At 42.7% G+C, this 25001-nt stretch overlaps 2 protein-coding genes across 6 annotated transcripts in view; one reads left to right on the top strand and one right to left on the bottom strand.

Moving 5' to 3' along the window:
* Window positions 1-25001, bottom strand: part of LOC107401192 (disks large homolog 5-like) — a 241980-nt gene that overhangs the window by 13233 nt on the left and 203746 nt on the right. Inside the window, exons 1-2 of one of the 4 annotated variants that reach the window (XM_076544331.1) lie at window positions 16008-18323; window positions 11225-11440 (exon numbers count right to left, since the gene is read on the bottom strand). The gene's annotated coding sequence lies outside the window, so the exon portion shown is untranslated. Of the gene's footprint in view, window positions 1-5918; window positions 6495-11224; window positions 11441-12092; window positions 13150-16007; window positions 18324-25001 lie in introns of those variants that run through there. The other 3 variants (XM_076544330.1, XM_076544333.1, XM_076544334.1) reach the window with 3 other exon arrangements.
* The window catches only part of LOC143267249 (disks large homolog 5-like), a 58319-nt gene continuing 56002 nt past the window's right edge, over window positions 22685-25001 (top strand). For both annotated transcript variants that reach the window (XM_076544339.1, XM_076544338.1), the window contains exon 1: window positions 22685-22924. The gene's annotated coding sequence lies outside the window, so the exon portion shown is untranslated. The remainder of the gene's footprint in view (window positions 22925-25001) is intronic.

Genomic DNA, 25001 nt, shown 5'->3' with positions numbered 1-25001 from the left:
GGATGCCAACCCAGACTATTATACCCAGCAAAACTCTTAATCACCATCGGCGGAGTAAACAAAATATTCCAGGATAAAATCAGATTTAATCAATACCTGTCTACAAACCCAGCCCTACAGAAAGCACTAGAAGGGAAAATTCAACCCAAAGAAGCTAAACACATCCATGAAAAATCAAGCAATAGATAATCCCACACCAACATACACCAAAGAAGGACAACACAACACAACCACAAAAAATAACAGGAATTAACAATCACTGGTCATTAATATTCATCAATATCAATGGTCTCAACTCACCTATAAAAAGACACAGGCTAACAGAATGGATAAGAAAACAGGACCCATCCATCTGCTGCATACAAGAAACACACCTTAACTTCAAAGACAGACACTACCTCCAAGTAAAGGGCTGGGAAAAGGCTTTCCAAGTAAATGGACCTAAGAAACAAGCTGGTGTAGCTATCCTAATATCTAATAAAATGGACTTCAAACTAAAATCAATCAAAAGAAATCAGGATGGACATTACATATTTATCACAGGAAAAATTCACCAAGATGAAGTCTCGATTCTAAACATTTATGCTCCAAATACAAAAGCACCCACATTCATAAAAGAAATATTACTAAAGTTTAAAACACACATCAAACCCCACACATTAGTAGTGGGAGATTTTAACACACCACTCTCACCAAAAGACAGTTCTACCAGACTGAAGCTTAACAAAGAAATAAAGGACCTAATAGATGTTATGTCTCAAATGGACTTAATAGATATCTACAGAACATTCCATCCTAACAAAAAAGAATATACCTTCTTCTCAGCACCCCATGGAACCTTCTCAAAAATTGACCACATGCTTGGACACAAACCAAATCTCAACAGATACAAAAAAATTGGAATAACCTCCTGCATTTTATCAGACCACCATGCCTTAAAGTTAGACCTCAACAACAACAAAAATTATAGAAAACCCACAAACTCATGGAAACTGAATAATGCCCACCTGAAACATCAATGGGTCAAGGAAGAAATAAAGAAAGAAATTAAAGATTTCCTAGAATTCAATGAAAATGAAAGTACAACATACCCAAACTTATGGGACACTATGAAAGCAGTGCAAAGAGGAAAATTCATAGCTCTAAATGCACACATAAAGAAGATGGAGCAGTCCCATACCATTGAATTAACAGCACAACTGAAAGCTCTAGAACAAAAAGAAACGAACTCACCCAGGAGAAATAGACGCCAGGAAATAATCAAATTGAGGGCTGAAATCAACGAAATAGAAACAAGAGAACAATACAAAAAATCAATGAAACAAAGAGTTGTTTCTTTGAAAAAATCAACAAGATAGACAAACCCCTAGCCAAATTAACCAAAAGGCAAAGAGATAGCACCCAAATTCACAAAATCAGAAATGAAAAGGGAGACAGAACAACAGACAATGAGGAAATCCAGAGAATCATAAGATCATACTTCAAAAACCTGTACTCCACAAAAATGGAAAACCAGGAAGAAATGGACAATTTCTGGATAAATACCACATACCAAAATTAAATCAAGGCTAGATAAACCATTTAAATAGACCAATAACCCCTAAAGAAATAGAAACAGTCATCAAAAGTCTCCCAACCAAAAAAAGCCCAGGACCAGATGGTTTCAGTGCAGAATTCTACCAGACTTTCAAAGAAGAACTAATACCAATACTCTTCAAAGTGTTCCACACAATAGAAACAGAAGGAACACTACCAAACTCTTTTTATGAGGCTACAGTTACCCTGATACCCAAACCACACAAAGATGCAACAAAGAAAGAGAACTACACACCAATCTCCCTCATGAACATCGATGCAAACATACTCAACAAAATATTGGCAAACCGAATCCAAGAATACATCAAAACAATTATCCATCACGACCAAGTAGGATTCATCCCAGGGATGCAAGGATGCTTCAACATACGAAAATCAGTCAATGTAATACACCATATAAACAAACTGAAAGAAAAAAAACCACATGATCATCTCCTTAGATGCTGAAAAAGCCTTTGACAAAATCCAACACCCCTTCATGATAAAGGTCTTAGAAAGATCAGGAATACAAGGAACATTTCTAAACATAATAAAAGCAATTTATAGCAAGCCAACAGCAAACATCAAATTAAATGCAGAGAAACTCAAAGCGATACCACTAAATTCAGGAACAAGACAAGGCTGTTCACTCTCCCTATATTTATTCAATATAGTACTAGAAGTTCTAGCTAGAGCAATAAGACAACGAAAGGAGATCAAAGGGATACAAATTGGCAAGGAAGAAGTCAAACTTTCACTATTTTCAGATGATATGATAGTATACATAAGTGACCCCAAAAACTCTACCAGGGAACTCCTACAGCTGATAAACTCCTTCAGTAAAGTGGCAGGATACAAGATCAACTCAAAAAAATCAGTAGCCCTCCTATACACAAATGATAAAAGGGCTGAGAAAGAAGTCAGAGAAACATCACCCTTTACAATAGCCACAAATAATATAAAATACCTTGGGATAACACTAACTAAACAAGTGAAGGACCTTTTTGATAAGAACTTTAAATCTCTAAAAAAAGAAATTAAAGAAGATATCAGGAAATGGAAGGATCTCCCATGCTCATGGATAGGTAGGATTAACATAGTAAAAATGGCAATTTTACCAAAAGAAATCTACAGATTCAATGCAATCCCCATCAAAATCCCAACGCAATTCTTCACAGACTTGGAAAGAAAAATACTCCACTTCATATGGAAAAACAAAAGACCCAGGATAGCTAAAAGAATCCTATATGATAAAGCAACCTTTGGAGGCATCACCATCCCTGACCTCAAACTCTACTATAGAGCTATAGTAATAAAAACAGCTTGGTACTGGTATAAAAACCGATATATGGACCAATGGAATCGAATTGAAGACCCTGACATTAATCCATGAACATATGAACACCTGGTTTTTGACAAAGGAGCCAAAACTATACAATGGAAAAAAGAAAGTATCTTCAACAAATGGTGCTGGCATAACTGGATATCAATATGTAAAAGATTACAAACAGAACCATATCTGTCACCATGCACAAAACTCAAGTCCAAGTGGATCAAAGACCTGAACATAAATCCAGTTATACTAAACTTAATAGAAAAGAAAGTAGGAAGCACTCTTGAACTCATTGGCACCAGAGACCATTTCCTAAATAAAACACCAACAGCACAGACCCTGAGCACAACAATTAATAAATGGGACCTCTCGAAATTGAGAAGCTTTTGCAGGGCAAAAGACACAGTCAATAAGACAAAAAGACAGCCAACAGATTGGGAAAAGATCTTCACCAACCCCACATCTGACAGAGGATTGATCTCCACAGTATATAAAGAACTCAAGAAACTAGACATCAAAATACTGAACAGTCCAATTAAAAAATGGGCTAAAGAGCTAAACAGAGAATTCACAAAACAAGAATCACAAATGGCTGAAAGACATTTAAAGAAATGTTCAACATCCTTAATCATCAGAGAAATGCAAATCAAAACGACTCTGAGATACCACCTTACACCTGTCAGAATGGCTATGATCAAAAACACCAATGACAGTCAATGTTGGAGAGGATGTGGAGCAAAGGGAACACTCCTCCACTGTTGGTGGGAATGTAAACTTGTACAACCACTGTGAAAATCAGTATGGCGGTTTCTCAGAAAATTAGGAATCGAACTACCTCAGGACCCAGCCATCCCACTCTTGGGCATATACCCAAGGAATGCTGATTCATACCATAAAGATACATGATCAGCTATGTTCATAGCTGTAGCATGAATCTTAAAAGTTCTTATTAATAAAATCAAACTTGAGGCGAGTTATTGGGGTCAATGCTGGTAGATCAGAGAGACAGAACAAGCCACAGCTATCTCACCTCGCCAGTTCCTCAGCTGGTCTTGTTTCCTCAGACTGGAGGCCTCTGAGTCCTCATCCAGAATGAATCTCAGCTGAACTGTGTTGCTCCAAAGCCTGAATGCTTACCCAGCCTAAATCCTCTAGTTTCTGGTCCTCACGCCTTGTATATCTTTCTACTTTCTACCACCACTCCCTGGGATTAAAGGCTGGCTTTCTGGGATTAAAGGTGTGTGTCACCATGCTTGGCTATTTCCAATGTGGCCTTGAACTCACAGAGATCCAGAGGGATTTCTATCTCTGGAATGCTAGGATTAAAGGCGTGTGCTATCACTGACTAACTAGTGGCTTGTCTGTTCTCTGACCCCAGGTAAGTTTATTAAGGTACACAATATTTTGGGGAACACAATACCACCACACATAGCAGCACTATTTGTAATAGCCAGAACCTGGAAACAACCTAGATGCCCGTCAATGGAGGAATAGATGAAAAAAATGTGGTACATATACACAATGGAATACTACTCAGCAGAGAAAAACAATGAAAGCATGAAATTTGCAGGCAAATGGATGGAACTAGAAAAAAATCATCCTGAGTGAGGTAACCCAAACCCAGAAAGACAGTCATGGTATGTACTCACTCATAAGTGGATTCTAGATATAAAATAAAGAACAATCAGATCACAACCCATAGAACCATGGAGGCTATATATATAGCATGGAGGTCTGTGGCTTATAATAAATTTCGGTTTTACTCAATTATTGAAAAAATAGCCAAATGAATGGAAACACATGAACTATGAACCAAAGGCCGAGGGGCCCCTAGCTGGATCAGGCCCTCTGAATAGGTGAGACAGGTGATTGGCTTGATCAGTTTGGGAGGCAACTAGGCAGTGGGACCGAGTCCTGTGCTCATTGCATGAGTTGGCTATTTGAAACCTGGAGCTTATGCAGGGACACTTGGCTCAGTCTGGGAGGAGGGGACTGAACCTGCCTGGACTGAGTCTACCAGGTTGATCCTAGTCCTCGGGGGAGGATTTGCCCTGGAGGAGGTGGGAATGGGGGGTGGGATAGGGGTAACGGGAGGAGTGGGAGGGGGGAGAATAGGGGAACCTGTGGCTGATATGTAGAACTGAATGGTATTGTAAAATAAAATAAAATTAAATTAAATAAAAAATTTAAAAAAATGATGTTTTATTTCTTGACTACATTACATGTTAACACTCACCTTCTCAATGAAAGATATATTTTGATAAGAAGGATAAGAGGCACACCTATGATTGGAGGCAGTATGATGTTGTTTTGCCAAGCTAAGGTTCGTTTGTAAGCTTTTATAACCAATCCCAGGAATGGTTACTGGGAAATAAAGAGAGGTGTCAAATATGACCTCTGTGATCTGTAAAAATACTATTACAGCAAAATATTAGCAGATACCAATCAAGAGATAGATGAAATGATCAATACCCAAGCAATGGACCATGACTGGTAGAGTGAACTACTTTATTAAATCTGACTACTACTCACAGTCATGAACACTATACTAGACCTTACTTTGGGAGGCTTATATCAAAGGATTTTGAAGAGCTCTCACTGAGGCTAATTTATTTCAGCAGACATAGGGTAAACATTCCATCATTGAGATTTTAAGAAAAAAAAGTAAGAAAACTTTTCCTGATAGAAGGTGCCTTAACTCTTCCTTTCTGGACATGAGAAAACAGTAGCTGACATTCTGCTCAGCAGGGACTTGACTCCTTGCACATTTTCCCTTGTTCTGACCCACTGGCATAATAACCCTGCTCCTCTGGCCAGCACTATCATCTTTGTCTATACAGGGGACAACACCACATCAATAGGATCTGGGAAAGCTCTGACAGTCTGGAGGGGTCAGGAATACCCTGAAGACCCTGCATATCTACAGTTGCTGGTCTATAACCAGGAACAGTGATTTTTCATTTGATGTCTTTCTTCCACAAGACTTAGTAACAGGTCAAATTATTTTTACCTGGAAAGCACTGTGGTGTAATCTTTAGTTCTGTTAGTATCAGGTCTCTTGACTAGCTGGGTAAATAACTAGGGATTTACAGAAAATGGCTACAAAACAAGCAAGAGAAATAGAAATCAGAGTTATTTGGTTTGTAGGAAGGCACCAAATGGCTGAAATGTCTACTGAGGTTGATCAATGTTGCTAGCTCATTTAAATTTTTTCTTTCATGTTACCTAAAACCATGAAGCATAACAATGATGCTGGGGAAGTGTGAGTGTTAATTTTTAATTACTCTTATATTTACACAAACTAAAGTCACCTGGGAAGAGAGAGCCTCAATGAGGAATTGTTTAGATTAAGTTGACTTTGAGCACATCTGTTGGAGATTTATAGACTGTTAATCAGATGGAGGTCTCACCCTAAAGTATGCAGAACCACTTAATTGCTGGGACCTAAACAGTGTAACAGTGAAGAAGCTAAAGCATATGCAGAGGCAAGCAGGCAGCATGGCTGCATTTGTATCTCTCTGCTCTTGACTGTGGATGTGATGTGACTGAGTTCCTGCCTTGATATCCCCCAAAATGGACTATTACCTGGACCTGTGGGCTAAAATCAATTCTTGCCCTGCTGTGCTAGGGAAATTAATGTAAAGAAGATGCTAAGAAAATACCCTGTGACACAGGGGTTTGCACAAGTCAGTGAGATGTGAAAGTAATTCATGACATGCTCAACAGCAGCATATCTGTCCAAGAGCAGGAGATCCTGTTCCCGCCCCCCCCCCCCCCCCCCCCCCCCCCCGCGAAACCAACATGTGTTTCCCTATCACAGATTTATAAAGAGACACCCATTGACTCAAACACCATCACCTTGTCAACCAATAGCTCTGGGTAGTGTCTTGCCCTCTCAAGTGCTGTTCTAAATTTCTTTTTGAGACAGAGTTTCTTTGTGTAGCTTTGTGCCTTTCCTAGAACTCGCTTTGGAGACCAGGCTGGCCTCAAACTCACAGAGATCAGCCTGCCCCTGCCTCCTGAGTGTTGGGATTAAAGACATGTGCCACCACTGATTGGCCTAAATTCTTTTCATCTATAAAATAATACATTAACTTCAATGTAATGTATTGTTCTATGGGCTTCTCCTGACTATTAAAATTTGGGGATATGGGGGAATGGATCTGAAATCACAGTCCTAGAGATGAATCTCAACCTTATTCTATGTCCTTCTTTGGAGGTCTGGAGAAGCTCCTTAAAGGTCAGGTCAGGGAAGTACCTCAACTGACAGGTATGCGGAGTGTTAGTAATGAGTGGCAGTGTGTCCACTAATTACCTTAGGCCAGAGATTAACCCCAGGGCTGATGCACACACATCCCTGTGAAGAACTCTTGGTTGCCCTCTAATTCTGTGCTTCTTCAGCAAGATTTCTGGAAACAGATCTTTGACAAACTTCCTTCTTCAGAAATTAATAGAACTACTTATAAGGGAAAAGTCATTTTGATTTTGTCCTTCTCCTTCTTGAACATGTGATAGCCCCTTCTGAGCAACTTCAAAGGGAAATAGAAGGAGGCTAAGGTCTCAGATCAGGAACTGCAATAACAATAGTTAAAGGGACAGAGTGCAGGTCTGAGGAACAGAGTGCAAAAGCCAGAAGTTCAAGGAGGAGACAGCAGGCACACTCATGGAATGCTCTGTTATGTGGTTGCTATTTTAGCCTCTTTGTATATGAATTTCTTCCACCTAGAGAAAGAAGGGTGGAGATGGACCATAGAGATAGGTGCTGCAACCAGGAACAACTTGTAAAATAATGTCCTTCATCATTGGGAATTTTAATGGTCACAGAAACTGGTCTTCTTAAACTATACCCCACAAACTGCTAAAGGATTTTGTTTTTGCCTTTTATTCTTTTTTCCAGCTCCCTTTATTCTCTTTCTTTTACCAGCTTATGGTTATTGGTTTTGTTATGTGGATTAATTCACACTTAACAAGGGCAGGACCCACAGAAGATTCACTCACATGCTCTTTGAAATGTTGCATGTATTAAATATGCAACACATGATAATTCAAAGTCTTGGAAAGAAATCCTTCTTGAACAATTTAACCACAGCAGCCATAGTTTACTATTTTGTTAGAATATAAAAAATAGGTAGAGAATATACAAATAATGGCATTTTGATGTGATAAGGTAAAGTTTCTGCAAGGGTACACACCATGAATTCGAGCTCTCCTCCTTCCTCTGCTCTATGCCTTCCACTCTCAGCTCAGTCAGGACAAGTCTATCATCAGGAACAAACTCCCAGCAGAACCGCTCATTAAATATCCACTTATGAATCAGTCACTTCCACATCAAGAACACAGGGTTCCAAAGGACAGCACTCACAGGAATCAGTCACCAGCTCTCCTCCAGTGGGAATTCAGCCCTCAGGGAGGGAACTGAGCCTCACTAACCATTACAGAATTTTTACATGCTACCATGTAACTTCCTAAACTGGGCCATTACTTCCTAAGGCAAAATGGGTATGGCATTGTGCATAATTCACAGGTAATCTGGACCAGAAAGGATACTGAGCTCCAGGAAGCAAGAAGGAAAAAAACACAGAGAGAAAGACACTTGTGATACTGAAATGGACAGGCAGGATCAAAACTTAGGCTTTGTATTCCTAGTGTAGAATCTCTTCTTACTGATTTCAACTTCTGGTGAGGAGTTTGAAAAGAGGATGGCCCACATCTTTCCAAGGTGTTCTACCATCTCCTTATGACACTGGACATCATGTCCCACTGAGGACAACCAGGACAGGGAAGGAATGGCTTCTGCTATTGTTATCCTGTTATTGTTCCCTGAGAGACTCAGAACAGAGGCAGTTGGCACAAATTCATGTCTAGTCACTGGTCCCTTCCCCTGTGGGCTAAGAGAGAAGGTGTCACCCTGGACACTCAGGTAGAGTAGTGGCCACTACCAGATCCTAGACACACTGAGTGAGCTGCAGAGAGAAGAGGTGGGTGGCAGTCCAGGGGAGCCCCAAAAACCTACTCCTCACCCAGGCCCTCAGTGTGCTGTGACAGTTTGAAGACGCCCTTCAGGAAGAGAATGGATAGTAGTTGAGGCTATATCTGCTTCAGTGAAGTGAGCAAGTCCTGGAATTTATCCTGCCTCTTAGGAGGGTGCACCTGGAGCAGCAGCTACTCTTTGGTGTCCCCAGCCTCCTTATCAAGCTGTTGCCACTTGCCTGGGCTCAGAGCTCCCACTGCCTTGAAGCATGGCCCTCACCTTGGTCATGACCTGGGCCAGGGTCTGAGGCCAAATGCCTAGCAGTTCCTGGTGCTGTGTCACTATACTGTCTGACCAACCTGCCTCACCTTGCCCAGCTCTGGGGAATGGTACCAGGGCTATCAGAGACCTTGGTGCTGTGGGCTGAAATGGGTGACTTCTTAGGGTACTCATAGCCCCCAGACAACAGGGGCAATGGGCTGGAGTCTATGGGCCTGGGTCACCAGAGTTCTAGTGGTGTTCAACAGGTACATCTTGGGATTCTAGGCATAGCCAAGATGACTGAAAAGGGAGGAAGATTGGAAGAGGAGGAGAAGGTGGAGAATACAGAAGGGACCCTGTTGGGGATGGTAGCCAGGTGGGCCTTAATGAGCAAAATCTTATTTAAAAACTTATGATAATGTATAATATAGAGCAGCAACAGTAAAATGATGTTTAGAATGATTTATTTTGAGTATAAGATGCAAAGGTCATCTCCTTAATTTCTTGGCTGCCTATAGTGGGTGAGGTTTAAACTCTATTTGTCCCAAATGTCAGCCTACTCACTGGTTGAAATTGGCACAGCTCTAACTATCACTATTCCCAGACCACTGTACAGATTAGGCAGGATTCTCTGTTAGGCTTGTGCTTGACCACCACAGCTCTCCCTTACCACACACAGCAATAACTTCATATATTGTCTTGTTGGAGGAAATGAAGTCTCTTCCATGATCTATCTTGAATTGTTGTCATGGAGTTGTTTATCATGAGAGCAGGAACTCCTTGACAAGAGATTTCCCATTTCTACAATATCTTTTACTACATTTACTATTTATACTTATTATGCTAGTAACAAATAAATGACTTTTGTGGGGTGTTTTTTTTTGTTCTACTTATCTGGAGTTAATGTTATCATAAATACTGACAGAAGAGGAAATATTGATAACTACGAAGTTGGCACTTCCTTTTTGCATGGAAACTTGTCATTATGAGGGCTTTAAAAGATTGTCAGAGTTTTTGGCCATCAACACCCTAACTGTCTTGAGAGAACTCTCATCCAGTGATTGGTGGAAGCAGATGCAGAGATCCACAGCCAAGTGCCAGGTGAAGCTCCAGGAGTCCCAACAGTTGAGAGAGAGAGGGGGGGTTATATGAGCAAGAGATATCGAGACCCTGATGGAAAAATCACAGGGACAAATAGCCAAACTAGTGGAAACACATGAACTGTGAGGCAATAGCTGAGGATCCTCCATGGAACTGGACCAGGATACGTGAGACAGTTGATGAGCTTGAACTGTTTAGGAGGCCCCCAGGCAGTGGGACTGGGAACTGTCCTTGGTGCATGATCTGGTTTTTTGGAACCTAGAACCTATGCTGAGACACTTTGCTCAGCCTTGGTGCAGGGAGGAGGGGACTGGACCTGCCTCAACTGAATCTACCAGGCTGGGCTGAATCCCCTTGATTTGGAGGAGTAGGAATGGGGGGTGGATTGGGAGGAGGATGGGGGCGGGGGAGGGGGAGGAGGGAGGATAGGGGTATCTGTGGCTGATATGTGAAATTATTAATTATAAAATAAAAATATTTACTAAAAATATAAAAAAAATCATACAGGTATCTCTGAACTGAGAACTTGGCCACAGGCAAGGGGGAAGAAACATTCAGCTCAGATTTCAAAATAAATTCAACAGAAGGACAATTCAGTGCAACTATTCATTCCCAGTCAGTTCCTCTTTATTCTCCTGTTCTACTTTATATGATAAGTACATTTTACTTTCAGGTCCATTTTGAAGAAAGAGAATGCAATACATTTTCATGGAGAAATGGAATCAGAGCTCAAGTGGTTTCATTTTATTACGATTGTTCTCACAAAATCACACAGACCTACTGCTTTTGCTGCTCATCATCTCCATATTCTCTGTGGCCTTGCTTGGCAACTCAGCAATGATCCACCTCATTCCTGTGGATCCCAGGCTCCACACCACCATGTACTTTCTGATCAGTCAGCTCTCTCTCATGGACCTGATGCATATTTCTACCACTATTCCCAAGATGGCATTCAACTTCCTCTCTGGCCAGAAAAGCATTACCTTACTGGGCTGTGGAGTGCAATCCTTTTTCTTTCTGACCATGGCAGGTTCTGAGGGCTTATTCCTGGCCTCCATGGCCTATGACCGTTTTGTGGAGGGAACTGAGCCTCACCAACCATTATAAGATTTTCACAAGTTGTCATGTAACTTCCTGAACTTCTGGGCCATTACTTCACAAGGGGTTCTTGCTGGGAGTTTGTTCCTGATGATAGGCTTCTGGGGGAGAAGCAGAAGGAGGCATGAGACAGAGATCTGTGGTTGGCATGTAAAATGAATTTTTAAAAACATGTTTAGAAAAAGACTTAAAAAAGAAAACAAAAGCCAGACAAAAAAGATTCAAGGATAGGAAGATGCTGGAGTGTTCAGTGTCACTTGCCTGCAGGGACAGGGACAGAAAAATCCAAGTCCAATTCGGAGACGAAACAGGAGCCAGATCTATAGACACTGGCAGGTACTGTGAGTGGAACTGGAGGCAAGTGGGTTCTTGGGGAAGAAAAGCAGTCTGACTTCTGTGTGGATAAATTCATCTAACCACAGGACAAGGCAATGGGCTTTCCTCACACTTGCCATCTCTGATGACTGTGTTTATATAACACTGCTTTCCATCTAAGTGGAAATGTGATCCAACTGTATAAATGATTGTGATACTGAGAAATGCCTGACTATGACCTTGAGTATAAACCCATCACAATAAAATATGTTCATCATGAATGTTAGCCCAAAAAGATAATTTGTTTTGTAAGTCAAAAATGGTTATCTATTTTCAACATATGTCACGGTCTTACTTATCCTTTTCTCCTTTCTCCTTAATAACCGAATCCCAACTGTGAGTATGCCCACTGTGTCTTTGTAGAGTGGGTTCATTTACCTTGTGCTACAGTAGCAGTAACAACAACTGTAAAGGCATGCAGCAGAAGCAGCTGTAGAAGAGGCTGTAGCCTCTGGAGAGGAAGCAGAAGCACGAGAAGCAGACACAGCAGAAGCAGGAGCAACAGCAACAGATGTGGAAGTGGAAGCAGAGTCAGAAGCAACAGTTGAAGTGTTTCTGTGACCAGAGTTCTCTAGAGTGTCCTCTGGTTCCTGGAGTCAGTACTTACTCCCTTCTTGAGACTTTAAGGACATTTTGAGACGTGTTATTTTTCATAAAAAGGGAATGTTACACTGTCATTCATTTTATCACTTGTCAATGCCATGGTCTCCATTTTTGTCCACAAATATCTGTGTATTCCTTTCAGTTTTATCATTAGAGACCACTAACAATTTTAACCTCTGCTTCATTTCTACTTGAGTAAAAGACCATGGTTTCATAAATCTCAAAAGCAGATATGACCATCTGGCTTTAAAAAAAATCTGCACTTTGTTACCTAACACATTCATTTCCAGCATGATGGGAAGAGGTAAACATAAAAGGTCAAAATGTTTCCTCTCCAGTCTGCACGACCTGGTTGTTTAACAGCCAGATTGAGAGAATGTGACAATGAAGGGCTTCTAGAAGGAAAGGAACCTCTTCCTTTTGCACTCCATGTCATGGGGAACTTACATTGCCTCCTTGCTAATCAACTTTCCTCATAACTCTCCAGAAGTCAGGTTTCCCATTCCAGGAATCTCTCCTGGGACTCAAGGAAATTCCTTTAACACCCCTGAATTCTCTGAAGGTTTTGAAATGCCTCAGTACTTCCATGTTGGAAAGTGAGTGTTTTTCTCCTGCTAAAGTATTATGTCCAGAAGGTAATAGTATTATAGAAATTTATGTGAGGTATGATTCTCCACAAGTGCCTGCATCTCCTTATTCCAAGAAGTGATAGACTTAATGATAATAGGAAGGACAGTTTTTATAAGCAAGGGACATCGAGGTCATGATGGGAAAAAGTACAGAGATAATCAACCAAGCTAGTGGAAATGCATGAACTGTGGACCAATAGCTGAGGACCCTAATGAGCCTTCACCCAGTGACTGGTGGGAGCAATGCAAAGATCCACAGCTGAGGGCCAGGCCGAGCTCCGGGAGTCCAATCGATGAGAGACAAGAGAGATTCTATGAGCAAGGGACATTGAGATCATGGTGGGAAAATGTATAGAGATGGACAGCCAAACTAGTTAAAACACATGAACTGTGGACCAATATCTGTGGAGCCCCCATGTTACTGGACTAGGCCCTCTGGATATGCGGGATAGTTGTTTAGCTTGAACTATCTGGTGGGCTCCCAGGCAGTGCGATCAGGATCCATCCCTGGTGCACGAGTGGGCTTTGTGGAGCCCAGTGCCTATGATGGGACACTTTTTGCAGCCTTGGTGCAGGGAGGAGGGGCTTAGACCTGCCCCAGCTGAATGTACCAGGCTCTGCTGACTTCCCATGGGAGACTATGCATTGGAGGAGATGGGAAGGGGAGGTGAGTGTTTGCGGGGGTGGGGGGTGGGAGGCTGTGGGGCGGGAGGAGGGAGGAGAGGAGGAATCTGTGGTTGGTATGTAAAAGGAATAGAAAATTTAATAAAATAAAAAATAAACATCTTCCTAGTATGGAGCTTACAGAAATTACTGCCAGAAGATAATATTCAGCTTGGTTGATTTAAATTGATGACCACTGGCAGATTGCATTAGCATGTTCCATGGGATCTGTAGATAATCACTACTCAGTACATCAGCTTTTAAGAGTTTTTGAAGATACTCAATGGGTTTGAGCTAAAATTACATCTAAAAATCCTATAGAGTTTGCTCATAGTGATTTTACACATTCTTCTTCAAAAAGACAAGGAGCATATATTTTGTACACAAATTTCCCACATTCCACAGAATGGATAGTACCTTTTCCTGACTGTACAACTCAACAGTCAAAACTTAATATATTCCATCAGTTTTTATTAGACATTGCTCAGTCATGTTTTTTTTAAACTCACCATGTTCCCATGTCATTCTGGCTACCCCATGCCAAACAGACCTGGCTGACTCATTCAGCTCACACATTAGGCCTAACTGGACTCTAATAGAGTTAAGTCCGAGCTGGACATCATCAGCTGGGGTTTATATTAGAAATAAGCCAGGGCTGCAGATATGGCTCAGCAGTTAACTAGCTGGCTGCTTTCCAGAGGGCCCAGATTCAATCCTCATCTCCCACATTGGAGCACAATACTGTTATTAATTCCAGTTCCCGGGTATCTGACACCTTCACACAGATAAATATGCAGGCAAAATGCCAATACACATAAAAATAATTACATGTTTAAAAAAACTGGGCAGTGGTGGTGCACACTTTTGATCCCAGTACTCAGGAGGCAGAGGCAGGAAAATCATTGTGAATTGGAGGCCAGCCTGATCTACAGAGCAATTTCTAGCACAGCCAGGGCAACACAGAGAAACTGTGTATTGAAAAACTGTACAAGAGGAGGAGGAGGAGGAGGAGGAGGAGGAGGAGGAAGGAGATGAGAATGAGAAAGATGAGAAGGTAGAAGAGAAGGAGGTGGAGGAGAGGGATCAAGAGGAAATAGGAGGAGAAAGAAGAGGAGGAGGAGGAGGAGGAGGAGGAGGAGGAGGAGGAGGAGGAGGAGGAGGAGGAGGAGAAAGAGCAGAGGAGAAAACAAGTCAGGCTGGGTAAATGGCTCACTGGGTAAAGTGTTTTCCACACAAGCGTGAATCCTACATTTGAAACCCAGAACCCATGTAAAGCTGAGTGTGGAAGCTGTTGTATCTCTAATCCTAGTGTTCCTATGGAGACAGAGACAAGAGAACCAATAGAAACACAGCCCAGGTTTCCAGGCAAACTCAGTAGCAAACACAATAAAGAGGAGCAACTTGGATGGCTCAGCTGGTGAAAGAACTTGCCATGAAGCCTGATGACCTAAGTTTGTTCCTGGAAACTGGTGTAAAGTTGGAAGGAGAGGATAGATTCCCAAGGTTCTCCTTTGATCTCCACATGCAAGCAATGGCATGCACACACCTCTCCCTATATAGACTAAAAATACATTCCAAAGAGGCCCAGTCTCTTGGTAGAAGGTAAGAAGCAATACCTGAGACCATCCACTGACCACAACACCCATGCTCACACACAAACTCATATGCATACATATGCACACATATCACACACATATCACACACACACATACACACACACACACACACACACACACACACACACACACACACACACACCACTGTTTAAACAACAACAAAATTCCCCAGCTATCCTGCACTGTCTCACAACTCATTCAAGCATATTTAAATACTACCTGGTAGACATGAATTTTCAAGTTTGACACTAAATTCAGTGGCCCAGCAGAAATGGACCTAGACCAGAATGTCCAAGTGTGAAGTTCTAGTCATCTAGCTTTGGTAATCATCTGGAGCTGGAAGTCTTTATGCATGCTTTAGGAAAACACATTGCAGTCATCACTGCTCTGTATAAAGTCTTGGTCAATTCTTACCTCATCCCTTTACCTTCTCCCATTCTAGAACTGTCTTGAGCCCCATGACCATGGCTATGACAATGAAGTATCCCAGCACTGGTGTCATTGTGGGCTGTGGCTAATCTGAGCATCTTTAGCCCTTCTAACACTGGAGCCTCTATCTAAGCTGGGTGTGTTTCATTTTGCTTGCTGTCTGTCTTCCAGGGAGATGGAAGCAGTGTGAGGTTTGATTTGTTGTCTAGTGCTCATCCTCAATGCTAGCTTGGGCCTGCTGTACAGTAAGCACTTTAAACATGCAAGTCACAAGTAGGACATGGTGGCCCATGCCTTTGATGTCAACACTCAGAAGGCAGCTGCAGGTAGATATCTGTGAATTTGAGACTTACTTGGTCTATAGACCGAGTTCCAGGACAGTCACAGCTACATAGTAAGACATTATCTTCAAAAACAAACAAACAAAGAAAGAAAAAGTGAGTTGGAGAGTTGGATCAGCAGTTAGGAGCACTGGCTTCTATTGTAGAGGATGAGGGTTTAAGTCCTAGCCACCATACTGAGGTTCAAACACACTCTTCCAGCTTCCTCAGGCACCAGGAACACATGCATGAAACATCAAACATACCTGCAGGAAAAACACACAAATACATAAAAAATGAAATAAATATTAAAAAAGGAAAAAAAACCAAAAATTAAAATAGTATACAAATGCAAGTCAGGGGCTTATGAAATGGCTGAGCAGGTAAAGACTTGTTACACAAATCTGGACACATAAGTTCAATCCCCAGAATTTTCTTAAACGTGGAGTGAAAAGAAATGAGACTGAACAAAGTTGTCTTTTGACCTCCACATGTGCTCATATACAGAATAAAATTTTGTAAAAATAGAAAGACTTCCGGCGCTCCACTCGGGGCCTAGCCATGGATGTCTGCATCCAGATTCCTCAGTCCTTGGATGGGGTTTCTGGCACAACTATTAGGGTGTTTGGCCATCCCATCACCAGAGTAGGTCAGTTTGGGCTGTCTCTCGACCATTGCCAGCAGTCTTTTGTGGGGGTATCTTTGTGGATTTCTGTGGGCCTCTTTAGCACTTTGTTTCTTCCTTTTCTCATGTAGTCTTCATTTACCATGGTCTCCTATTCCTTGTTCTCCCTTTTTGTTCTTGATCCAGCTGGGATCTCCCGCTCTCTTTCCCTCGACACTCACCCTTCATTGCTCCCAGGTTGTTCATGAAGATCTCAGCCATTTAGAAAGAGGAGGGTTTATATGAGCGAGAATTGTTGAAACCAAGGTTGGATAAAGCACAGGGACAAATAGCCAAACGAATGGAAACACATGAACTATGAACCAAAGGCTGAGGGACCCCCTACTGGATCAGGCCCTCTGAATAGGTGAGACAGTTGATTGGCTTGATCTGTTTGGGAGGCATCTAGGCAGTGGTACCAGATCCTGGGTTTGTTGCATGAGTTAGCTGTTTGAAACCTGGGACTTATGCAGGGACGCTTGGCTCAATCTGGGAGGAGGGGACTGAACCTGCCTGGACTGAGTCTACCAGGTCGATCTCAGTCCTCGGGGAAGGCTTTGCCCTGGATGAGGTGGGAATTGGGGGTATGCTGGGGGGAAGGGGAGGGGGGCAGGAAGGGGGAGAACAAGGGAATCTGTGGCTGTTATGTAGAACTGAATGGTATTGTAAAATAAAATAAAATTAAATAAAAAAAAGAAAAAAAGAAAGAAAAGAAATTTTCAAAAAGGAACAGAAAAGAACTGTCAAATCAGATTGGAGGTATGACTCTGTGATAGAGAACATGGAAGGGCCTGTTTCCATTCTCAGCACCAAAAATATTCACACTAAAATGTGGAAGGAAGTGAATTCATGCTTCAATTCCCCTGAATTTAGCATCAATGTGAGGGTCCTGGAGCCCAGAAGACCTGACTGGAATCTCTGCCTAATTGTCCGAGGTCTCTATATTGTCCCTCATCTGACCTGGAGCCAGGATCAGGTGGCCACTTTGCTGCAGAATCCTCCTAATCAAGGACTACACATACCTGAAGCCTCTTATCCTTTAACTTTTCATAAAGGCCCCTTCACAATATTGCCAGAGAGGGTGCTTCATAGGGCTAGATCCAGGACAATAGGTAGTGACACTTCCTCCCATCTTCCCACATTTCTGCCCACAAACCTGGCCCCCAACACAAGAATCAGAGCCAAATGCTTCTAGCATAGACCACTTTGATCAGCCTCTCCATTTCCTTCTTCACCTGTTTCTTGGTGAGGAGGGTTGGGTGGGATGATGGCTCCATTGCAGTCTCTGTGGGTAGATGAACACAAGTGAACAAGGCACAGAGGATGGACAGACCAGCCTGAGGATCAAACAGAAAGATCATGTCTGGAATCAAGTGACAACCCAAACATATTGGGCCAGGCTGAGATCACTACTCTGTGGATCTTAGCTCTCCAGTCACTCTGTAGAGATGTGGTTATGTAAGCAGTCAGGGATTTCCTCTGTGTCCCTACACATTCTTCAGGAGAACAAAGACCACCACTTCAGGCATATTCACAGAGGCACAGGATGCAACATGGTCCAGAGCCCTGAGCCTGCCTGTTTTTTCAGTAGCCAGGAGAAAAATGGCACAATGCACAAGCACTCAGGTATTGTGCTCCAGCTCCTCTGCCCCCTGAAAGGGTCACCTCAAACCCACCTCCTCCAGGAACCTCCCCATCTCCTGCTCACCACTCACTGTGCCTTCTACAGAACCATTTTTTCCCTATTTTACTATGAGACTGAAGGCCAGCTTCCTTCTCCCCCTCTCTGGTCTCCAGACATTCTCCATTCTGTCTCCCAAGTAGACTCCTCAGTCTTGACTGCATGTCTAATGATGTACCCTATAGACACTGAAGGAATGCTCTAAGCCAGCTGTGAGATCCCAGGGGATGCCAAGAGCTCTCCAGGATACAATAGTATGTCCAGAGAAGGGACTGCTGATGTCATCAGGAAGAGCTTTTGCCACCTTGCTAATTCGTTTTCCCTTGACTGATCAGAAGCCCAGGTTCACTTTCCAGGCGCCTGTCTTGAAACAGCAGAATCTATTCAGTAACTCCTTTTTTCAAAGCCAGACTTCCCTTAGCTTCATTGGAAGGGCCATAGTACATCCTAAGTTGGGAACTTAGCTATACTATCCAAACAGTGTCCAAGAATGTCTCATTCCTTCCTCAGTATCCCTCTATTCATCAACATGAGCAATTAAATACTATTGAACCACAGATGATACCCCAACTCCTTTCATTCAGAGTTCTAATTAGGATGGAGTTCAGACACTTATACTCCTGATGAATACCTTGGTATACTTTCCAATGCCCAGATTTGTTATAGGACTAGGAGTAGTCAAGTAATGTGTTGCTCTAAGTAAGAGATCCTGCCCAAGACCTCTGACCATAAAAGACTTTACAGGAACCACTCCTCTTCATCTTCAAGAGTGCTAAAGATGGTGTACAGTCTTCAACTGGGCACCACAGGCTACAGAGCCCTTTAAAAAGGACTCAGTTTACTAGGAAACTACAAGTTTCTATTTCCTTTGCTTTTAAGGCAGTTAAAGGCAAATAGACAGTGCCTAGGCAGGGACTAGCCATCCCTCCCTGGACCTCACATCCTAGGTGCTTTTCCAGGAATGCTTTGAAGCTGGTTTTCTTGGTTCTAAAGCTTCTGGTTTCAAAGTAAAATAACAACTAACACTGTATGTCTCTCAGACATAACAAATAAATAACAGTAATATGTTTACATGAGTTCATCAGTGGCAAATCCAGCCTAACTGAGGAGTGGGAAACCAGGACTGTGTCCTGGCCTCTCTGGGCCTAGACAGAGGGAGGAGCAGGCTCAGGTTAGACTCTTCTGCAGATACAGAATGAGGTGGAATGGATACTGACCAGGCTGAATAACCCTCCTGAGCTCCTGCAGGTATGGTTACAAGCAGACTCCTAGTTAACATTCCCAGGAGCTCCTGAGGAGGGCATGGCCTTTGTCTGACCTTGTGTACCATTTAAAGGTCAAGCATGCATCTGTCCAAAGGATACAAAGTTCTTTCATTCAGCAGATGACAGGACAAGGAGCCAAGGACAGGAATGGTGACCTCCTGCCATAAAATATGTGACAAAAATAATGTAGAATTCACCTGAATTAATATCAGGGGCCTTCTGTGTGGTTTGGGGTCTATGTTATCGTTATGCAATAGCTTGAAGAGTCCAGGTCCTATATTCATTGGATTTATGATAATGGTGTACTTGGAAATGCCTGCAACCATCTTGAACAGAGGTCAGAGAGCTGGATTCACAGAGTGGAGGGAACATGACTGAACCAGGATTGAAGACTTGGAATCTGAGGTCCAGCCCTGCCACGTACCTCCTGGCTGAACTTGGCTCATCATTTTCCTTCCCATGTATATACCCTAGGGGGATGGCCAAGGAGCACTGTCTCTGGATTGACGGTGCCTGCCTCAGACCAGCAGGTCACCAGTAGTCAAGCCACTTCTTTGCAACAGGAGTAAAATCAGGAGATAGACAGGCTTTGAGAGTGTGCTTAGGCAGCAGGATCTCTGCACATGATCAGGAGATGGTGACTTTGCCACCTGCCTCCTTAGCTTAGTGCCCAGAAGAAAAGATGCCAATGGGGCTGGAAGTTCAGGGCCAGGGGCAGCCGTGTCCTTACCAGACACTGGAAGGCAGGCTGCCACTGACTTCCAGAAGGGCTGGGGTTGTCCTCCACTCCTGGCTGAAGTCAACTCTTTCTCTTTCTTTCTTTCTTTCTTTCTTTCTTTCTTTCTTTCTTTCTTTCTTTCTTTCTTTCTTTCTTTCTTTCTTTCTTTCTTTCTTTCTTTCTTTCTCTCTCTCTTCCTTCCTTCTTTCCTTCCTTCCTTCTTTTCTTCCTTCCTTTCTTCTTTCATTTTTTCTTTCTCTCTCTCTTCACTTTCTTTTTTATTTCTTCCTGTCTCTCTGTCTTTCTTTCTACTTTCCTTCTTCATTTTTTTTGTTATTTTTGGTTTAGAGAGACAGAATTTCTCTATGTAGTCCAGGCTGCCCTGGAACTACCTCTGAAAACCAGGCTTGCCAAGAACTTAGAGATCTTTCTGCCTATGCCTCAAGAGTTCTGGGATTAAAGGTGTGGGCAACCACCCTGCAGGTGCAGTTCAAGAGTCTAAGGCTCTATGCTAGGACTCTGATTCTACAGGAAGGAAGCAGGATGTACATGCATTCTAGTTTGATGCCAAGGACAACTCCAGAACAGAGAGGCAAAGTGACAAACTAACCCCCCACATAGTGAGATGTAACATTGGGCTAGAATGCTCCACACAGAGAGACAGGGGACATTTCCAAGTAGTGTTGAGACAGAGGCTGTGCACAGACTCCAAAGGTGTTGGTGGATGCTAGGATTCAGTCCTGGTGTCTGACATGTATACTCTGGCTTGTGCATGGGCTTCTCCCATTCTAATGCTCCTCACTTTTCTTTCACTTCATTTTGCTGTAGTTTTGAAGACAGGCTCTCACTGCGTAGACTTGTCTGACCTGGAAGTTGCTATGTAGAAGAGGCTGCCCTGAGCTTCTGGAAATCTGAATGCCTCTGCCTCCTGAATCCTGGGATAAAAGGTGTCCATCACAAGGCCTGGATTTTCCTTTACCTTCGCTCTCTCTTTCTCTCCATCTTCCAACTTTATCTCCCCATTTTCTGGGCTATGTGGCTTTTAAAATGATGTTCAGTGCCTCACAAGGAGGCAGGACCACAGATTACCCTACTGCTACACCTGGAGGCTCTTCCACTGTCTACCTTCTGTCAATCCTGGACAACATGTAGGCTGTTAGTCTATGGGGCCAAGTACAGCTTCAAGGACTAAAAGGTCTTCACTGGCTCAGGGTCCATATTTTCTTTTTGCAACTCAAAAACTGTCTCCATTGAAAGGAGCTGACAGAATGGAGAGAGTGAGGGCAGGATGCCTTAGTTGGGCTCTGGAGACAAATAATCCATTCATTCTTTAAGCTATAGGTCGTCTACACTGCAAACCTACCACATACTCAGTCTTTCTTCCCAAAGAAAGCAGCATAAAAGAAATGGTCAGTTATCTTCTCAAAGGAGGCCAACTCCAACACACTCTCCTTCATGTTGGCCAGGCTAAACCTGGTGATACCCAGGTGCTCACCCTGTGCAAGGGAAGATGATCAATTGTGTCTCAAGCCACTCCAGGAAGTTCAAAATGAAAGCAGGAGACATTATCCCAACACTAGAACCAATAGGAACAGCCAAGCAGCTGTTCATGGCACCACTAAAAGCAGGTGGTTTTTAGTGCAGTTTCATAGCCATTGGGGCTTGATGATCCCAAGGACAAGGAGCCTGTCTCTTGTCAATTGTACCCAGATGCTGTGCCACACAGAATTAAAAAAATCTGAGTTTTAAAAGGGGATCGCTTCTCCTTTCCTATGATCATTAAGCTGATACTAGAAACAATTTAGCTAATTCCAGTCAAGGAAATGAGCCAAACATACAACAGATCCACACAGGACCGCCACTGTCAATATCTTAGCTTATGAGGGAAGACTTAGTGAATCGTCACCTGAGGATTTATAGCCAGGTAGTGGTTGTTGGGGGTGAGGACAGACATATTCTTCAATGGTGTAAACACTGGTGAGGTGCCCATGGTTCAGTAAAGAACCTGTCCCTCAACCCTACTGTTGTAAGCAGCCCTAGTGACAATCATTGTGTCATTTAAAAAATTCCTTCCTTCCTTCCTTCCTTCCTTCCTTCCTTCCTTCCTTCCTTCCTTCCTTCCTTCCTTCCTTCCTTCCTTCCTTCCTTCCTTCCTTCCTTCCTTCCTTCCTTCCTTCCTTCCTTCCTTTGTTTATTGGCCTTAAGATGAGAAAGTGCAGCATTTCACTGTCATTTTGAGAAACTCACCAGAAAGCAGATTTTTTTTTCTTTTTTGATTAGCGCGCCCTCGTGCATTTTAAGCTCGCTCCAGTAGGTGGCGGTGTAGCGGGAGGTCGCACAGCAGCAGGTGAGAAGCCTGTCTGGACAGACCCCGGGGCAGAAGAGGAAGTGGCACGTGAGGTGCTCTATGGTGGCCGAGGGACAGCGGCTGCTCCCTGAGCCCTAAATCCAGAAGCGCCCGGGAAGCTGCAGCCACCTTGGTTTCTGTAGTCGGAGCCCGAGAAGGGCGCCCAGCAGCCGGCACCATGGTGAAGGAGCGGTTCCGGGAGACGGATGTAGCTAAGAAAACGGAAGACGCGGCCTGTGGTGGAGGCTGAGGTCCCGGGTCCCAGAGGGTTCCAGGTGAGGGACAGTTGTGAAGGGAGCGGAGAGAGAAGTTCCAGGATGGGATTTCAGATCTTACCGGGTCCCCGAACTGCGGCAGAGAAAGTGGGATGGACCGAGCAGTGTCAGAACGGGCGTCCTGAGCCAAGATGCCACCTCCCGAAGCCCCGCGCTGACTCCTCTCAGGAACTTTTCCCTGGCACGAGGAGACAGTGTGTGCTGACCCGAGGTTGTCAGCCAGAAAGTGGGTTCACAGCGGCTAGGTGGCAGGCTGAGATCCAAGCTGCTGTTCCGGGCCCTCAGCTTCACAGTTAAATATTAAACCATAGACCTTTCTTATGAGGTTTCACTTTTTTCCCCGTACCAGACCAGGTTTATTATTAAAATAGCTGTATATGAAGAGTCACAGGAAGAACAAAAACGGTAGGCACTGTCCCTAGGAGTTTCTCCTCTTCAAAATACAGCTGCTCAATTCAAATGAATTCCCCAATGTGAAGTGAATGCCTATATATATTTACTATACTGTTTCTAGTACGAAGAGTATATAGTATGAAGAATGATTCGAACTGGACATACATATTCACATGGTGATACATGCCTGTAGTCCTAAGATTTTCAGAAGGCTGAAGTGGGGAACCGCTTGAAGTTACAAGTTCAAAGCCAGCCTTTCAACTGTAGGAGATTCCAGCTCAAACAAACAAGCTAGCAAGTTTCCTCTCCATCACTATCAGAGATCACTTTGAGTAGGTCCTCCAGTCTACACTTCTTTATACTGACACAACTGCTGGCTTCTGGATCCTTCTTCTCCAAGTTCTGGCTTTCAGAGGCTTCTTTAATTTTTTTCTTTCTTCCTGGCATCATTTTGTTGCTCGCTGGCAGCTCCGCAGAGCGCCTCCTGAACTCTAGGGGTTCAAGAGCAGATGTAACTCCTCAAAGTGAGGAACGAGCCAGGCAGCACAAACCGCGAGTTTTCACTTTGTTTGTTTGTTTGTTTGTTTTAAAGGCAGATCTGTTCATTTTTAAGGAGCACGAGAGAGTTTTCAGGCCAGTGTTGAGCACTGAAGATTCCTCAAGAATGCAGCATTTGCTGCTTGGTCTAGTGGAGAGTAGTCACATCCGCCATGGTTGCGGCAAATGCAAGGACACACAGGGGATAATGGGAGCACACGTAATGTGGTGCTCAAACATACCTGCAGGAAAAATACCTGTATACATAAAAAATGAAATATTAAAAAGGGGGAAAACAACAATTAAAATGAGATACAAATGCAAGTCAGGGGCTTATGAAATGGCTCAGCAAGTAAAGACTAGTAAAGCAGGAGCTCTTACAAATTCTTTTTTAAGTCAGAGATACCCTGGTGTTGAGAGATGAAGGCAGGTAAGTAGGTAGATAGATAGAAGGATGGATGGATAGATAGATAGATAGTAAATAGAGAGTAGATAGATGGATAGATTTATAGAATTATAGGCCTATTATCCTGATGAACCTATAAATACAAATTTTCAATAAAATATATGCAAATCAAGGTCAGGATCACATCAAAAATATCATCCACTGTCGTCAGGTTGTCTTCACCTCAAACATGCATGGATAATTCAACATACACAAATCAACATATTTATTCCACCACATAAAATGAATAAAAGGCAAAACAATATGACCCTCTGAGTATATGAAGAAAAAGGCTTTGTAAAATCCACTTTCATCAATAATAAATGTCCTGTAGTATCTAGGGATATATAGGATATGTTTCAACATAATAAAGTCATTGTACAACAAGCCCACAACAGCATCATGCTAAATAGAGAAAAACTCAGAGGAATTCCAAAAAAAAGAAGGAACAAAAAAATTCACTCCTTTCTCTCCTATTCAATATTGTACTTGAACTCTTAGCAAGAGCAATAAGACAACTGAAGGAGATAAAGGGGATATAAATGGAAAAGGGAGAGTCAAAAAGTCCTTATTTACAGATGATATAATTCTAAACAATTAAAACTTAAAATTATCAGAAATCCCTTAAGTCTGATAAATATATTCATAAAAGTGAAGGATTGCAAAAATTAACACACAAAAGTCAGTGTCCTTCCTGTATAC

This window comes from Peromyscus maniculatus, chromosome 9 (assembly GCF_049852395.1).
Source record: "Peromyscus maniculatus bairdii isolate BWxNUB_F1_BW_parent chromosome 9, HU_Pman_BW_mat_3.1, whole genome shotgun sequence".
Classification (NCBI taxonomy): domain Eukaryota; kingdom Metazoa; phylum Chordata; class Mammalia; order Rodentia; family Cricetidae; genus Peromyscus; species Peromyscus maniculatus.
Note: the sequence above shows the minus strand (reverse complement) of the source record. Positions and strands in the feature narration are given on the sequence as shown.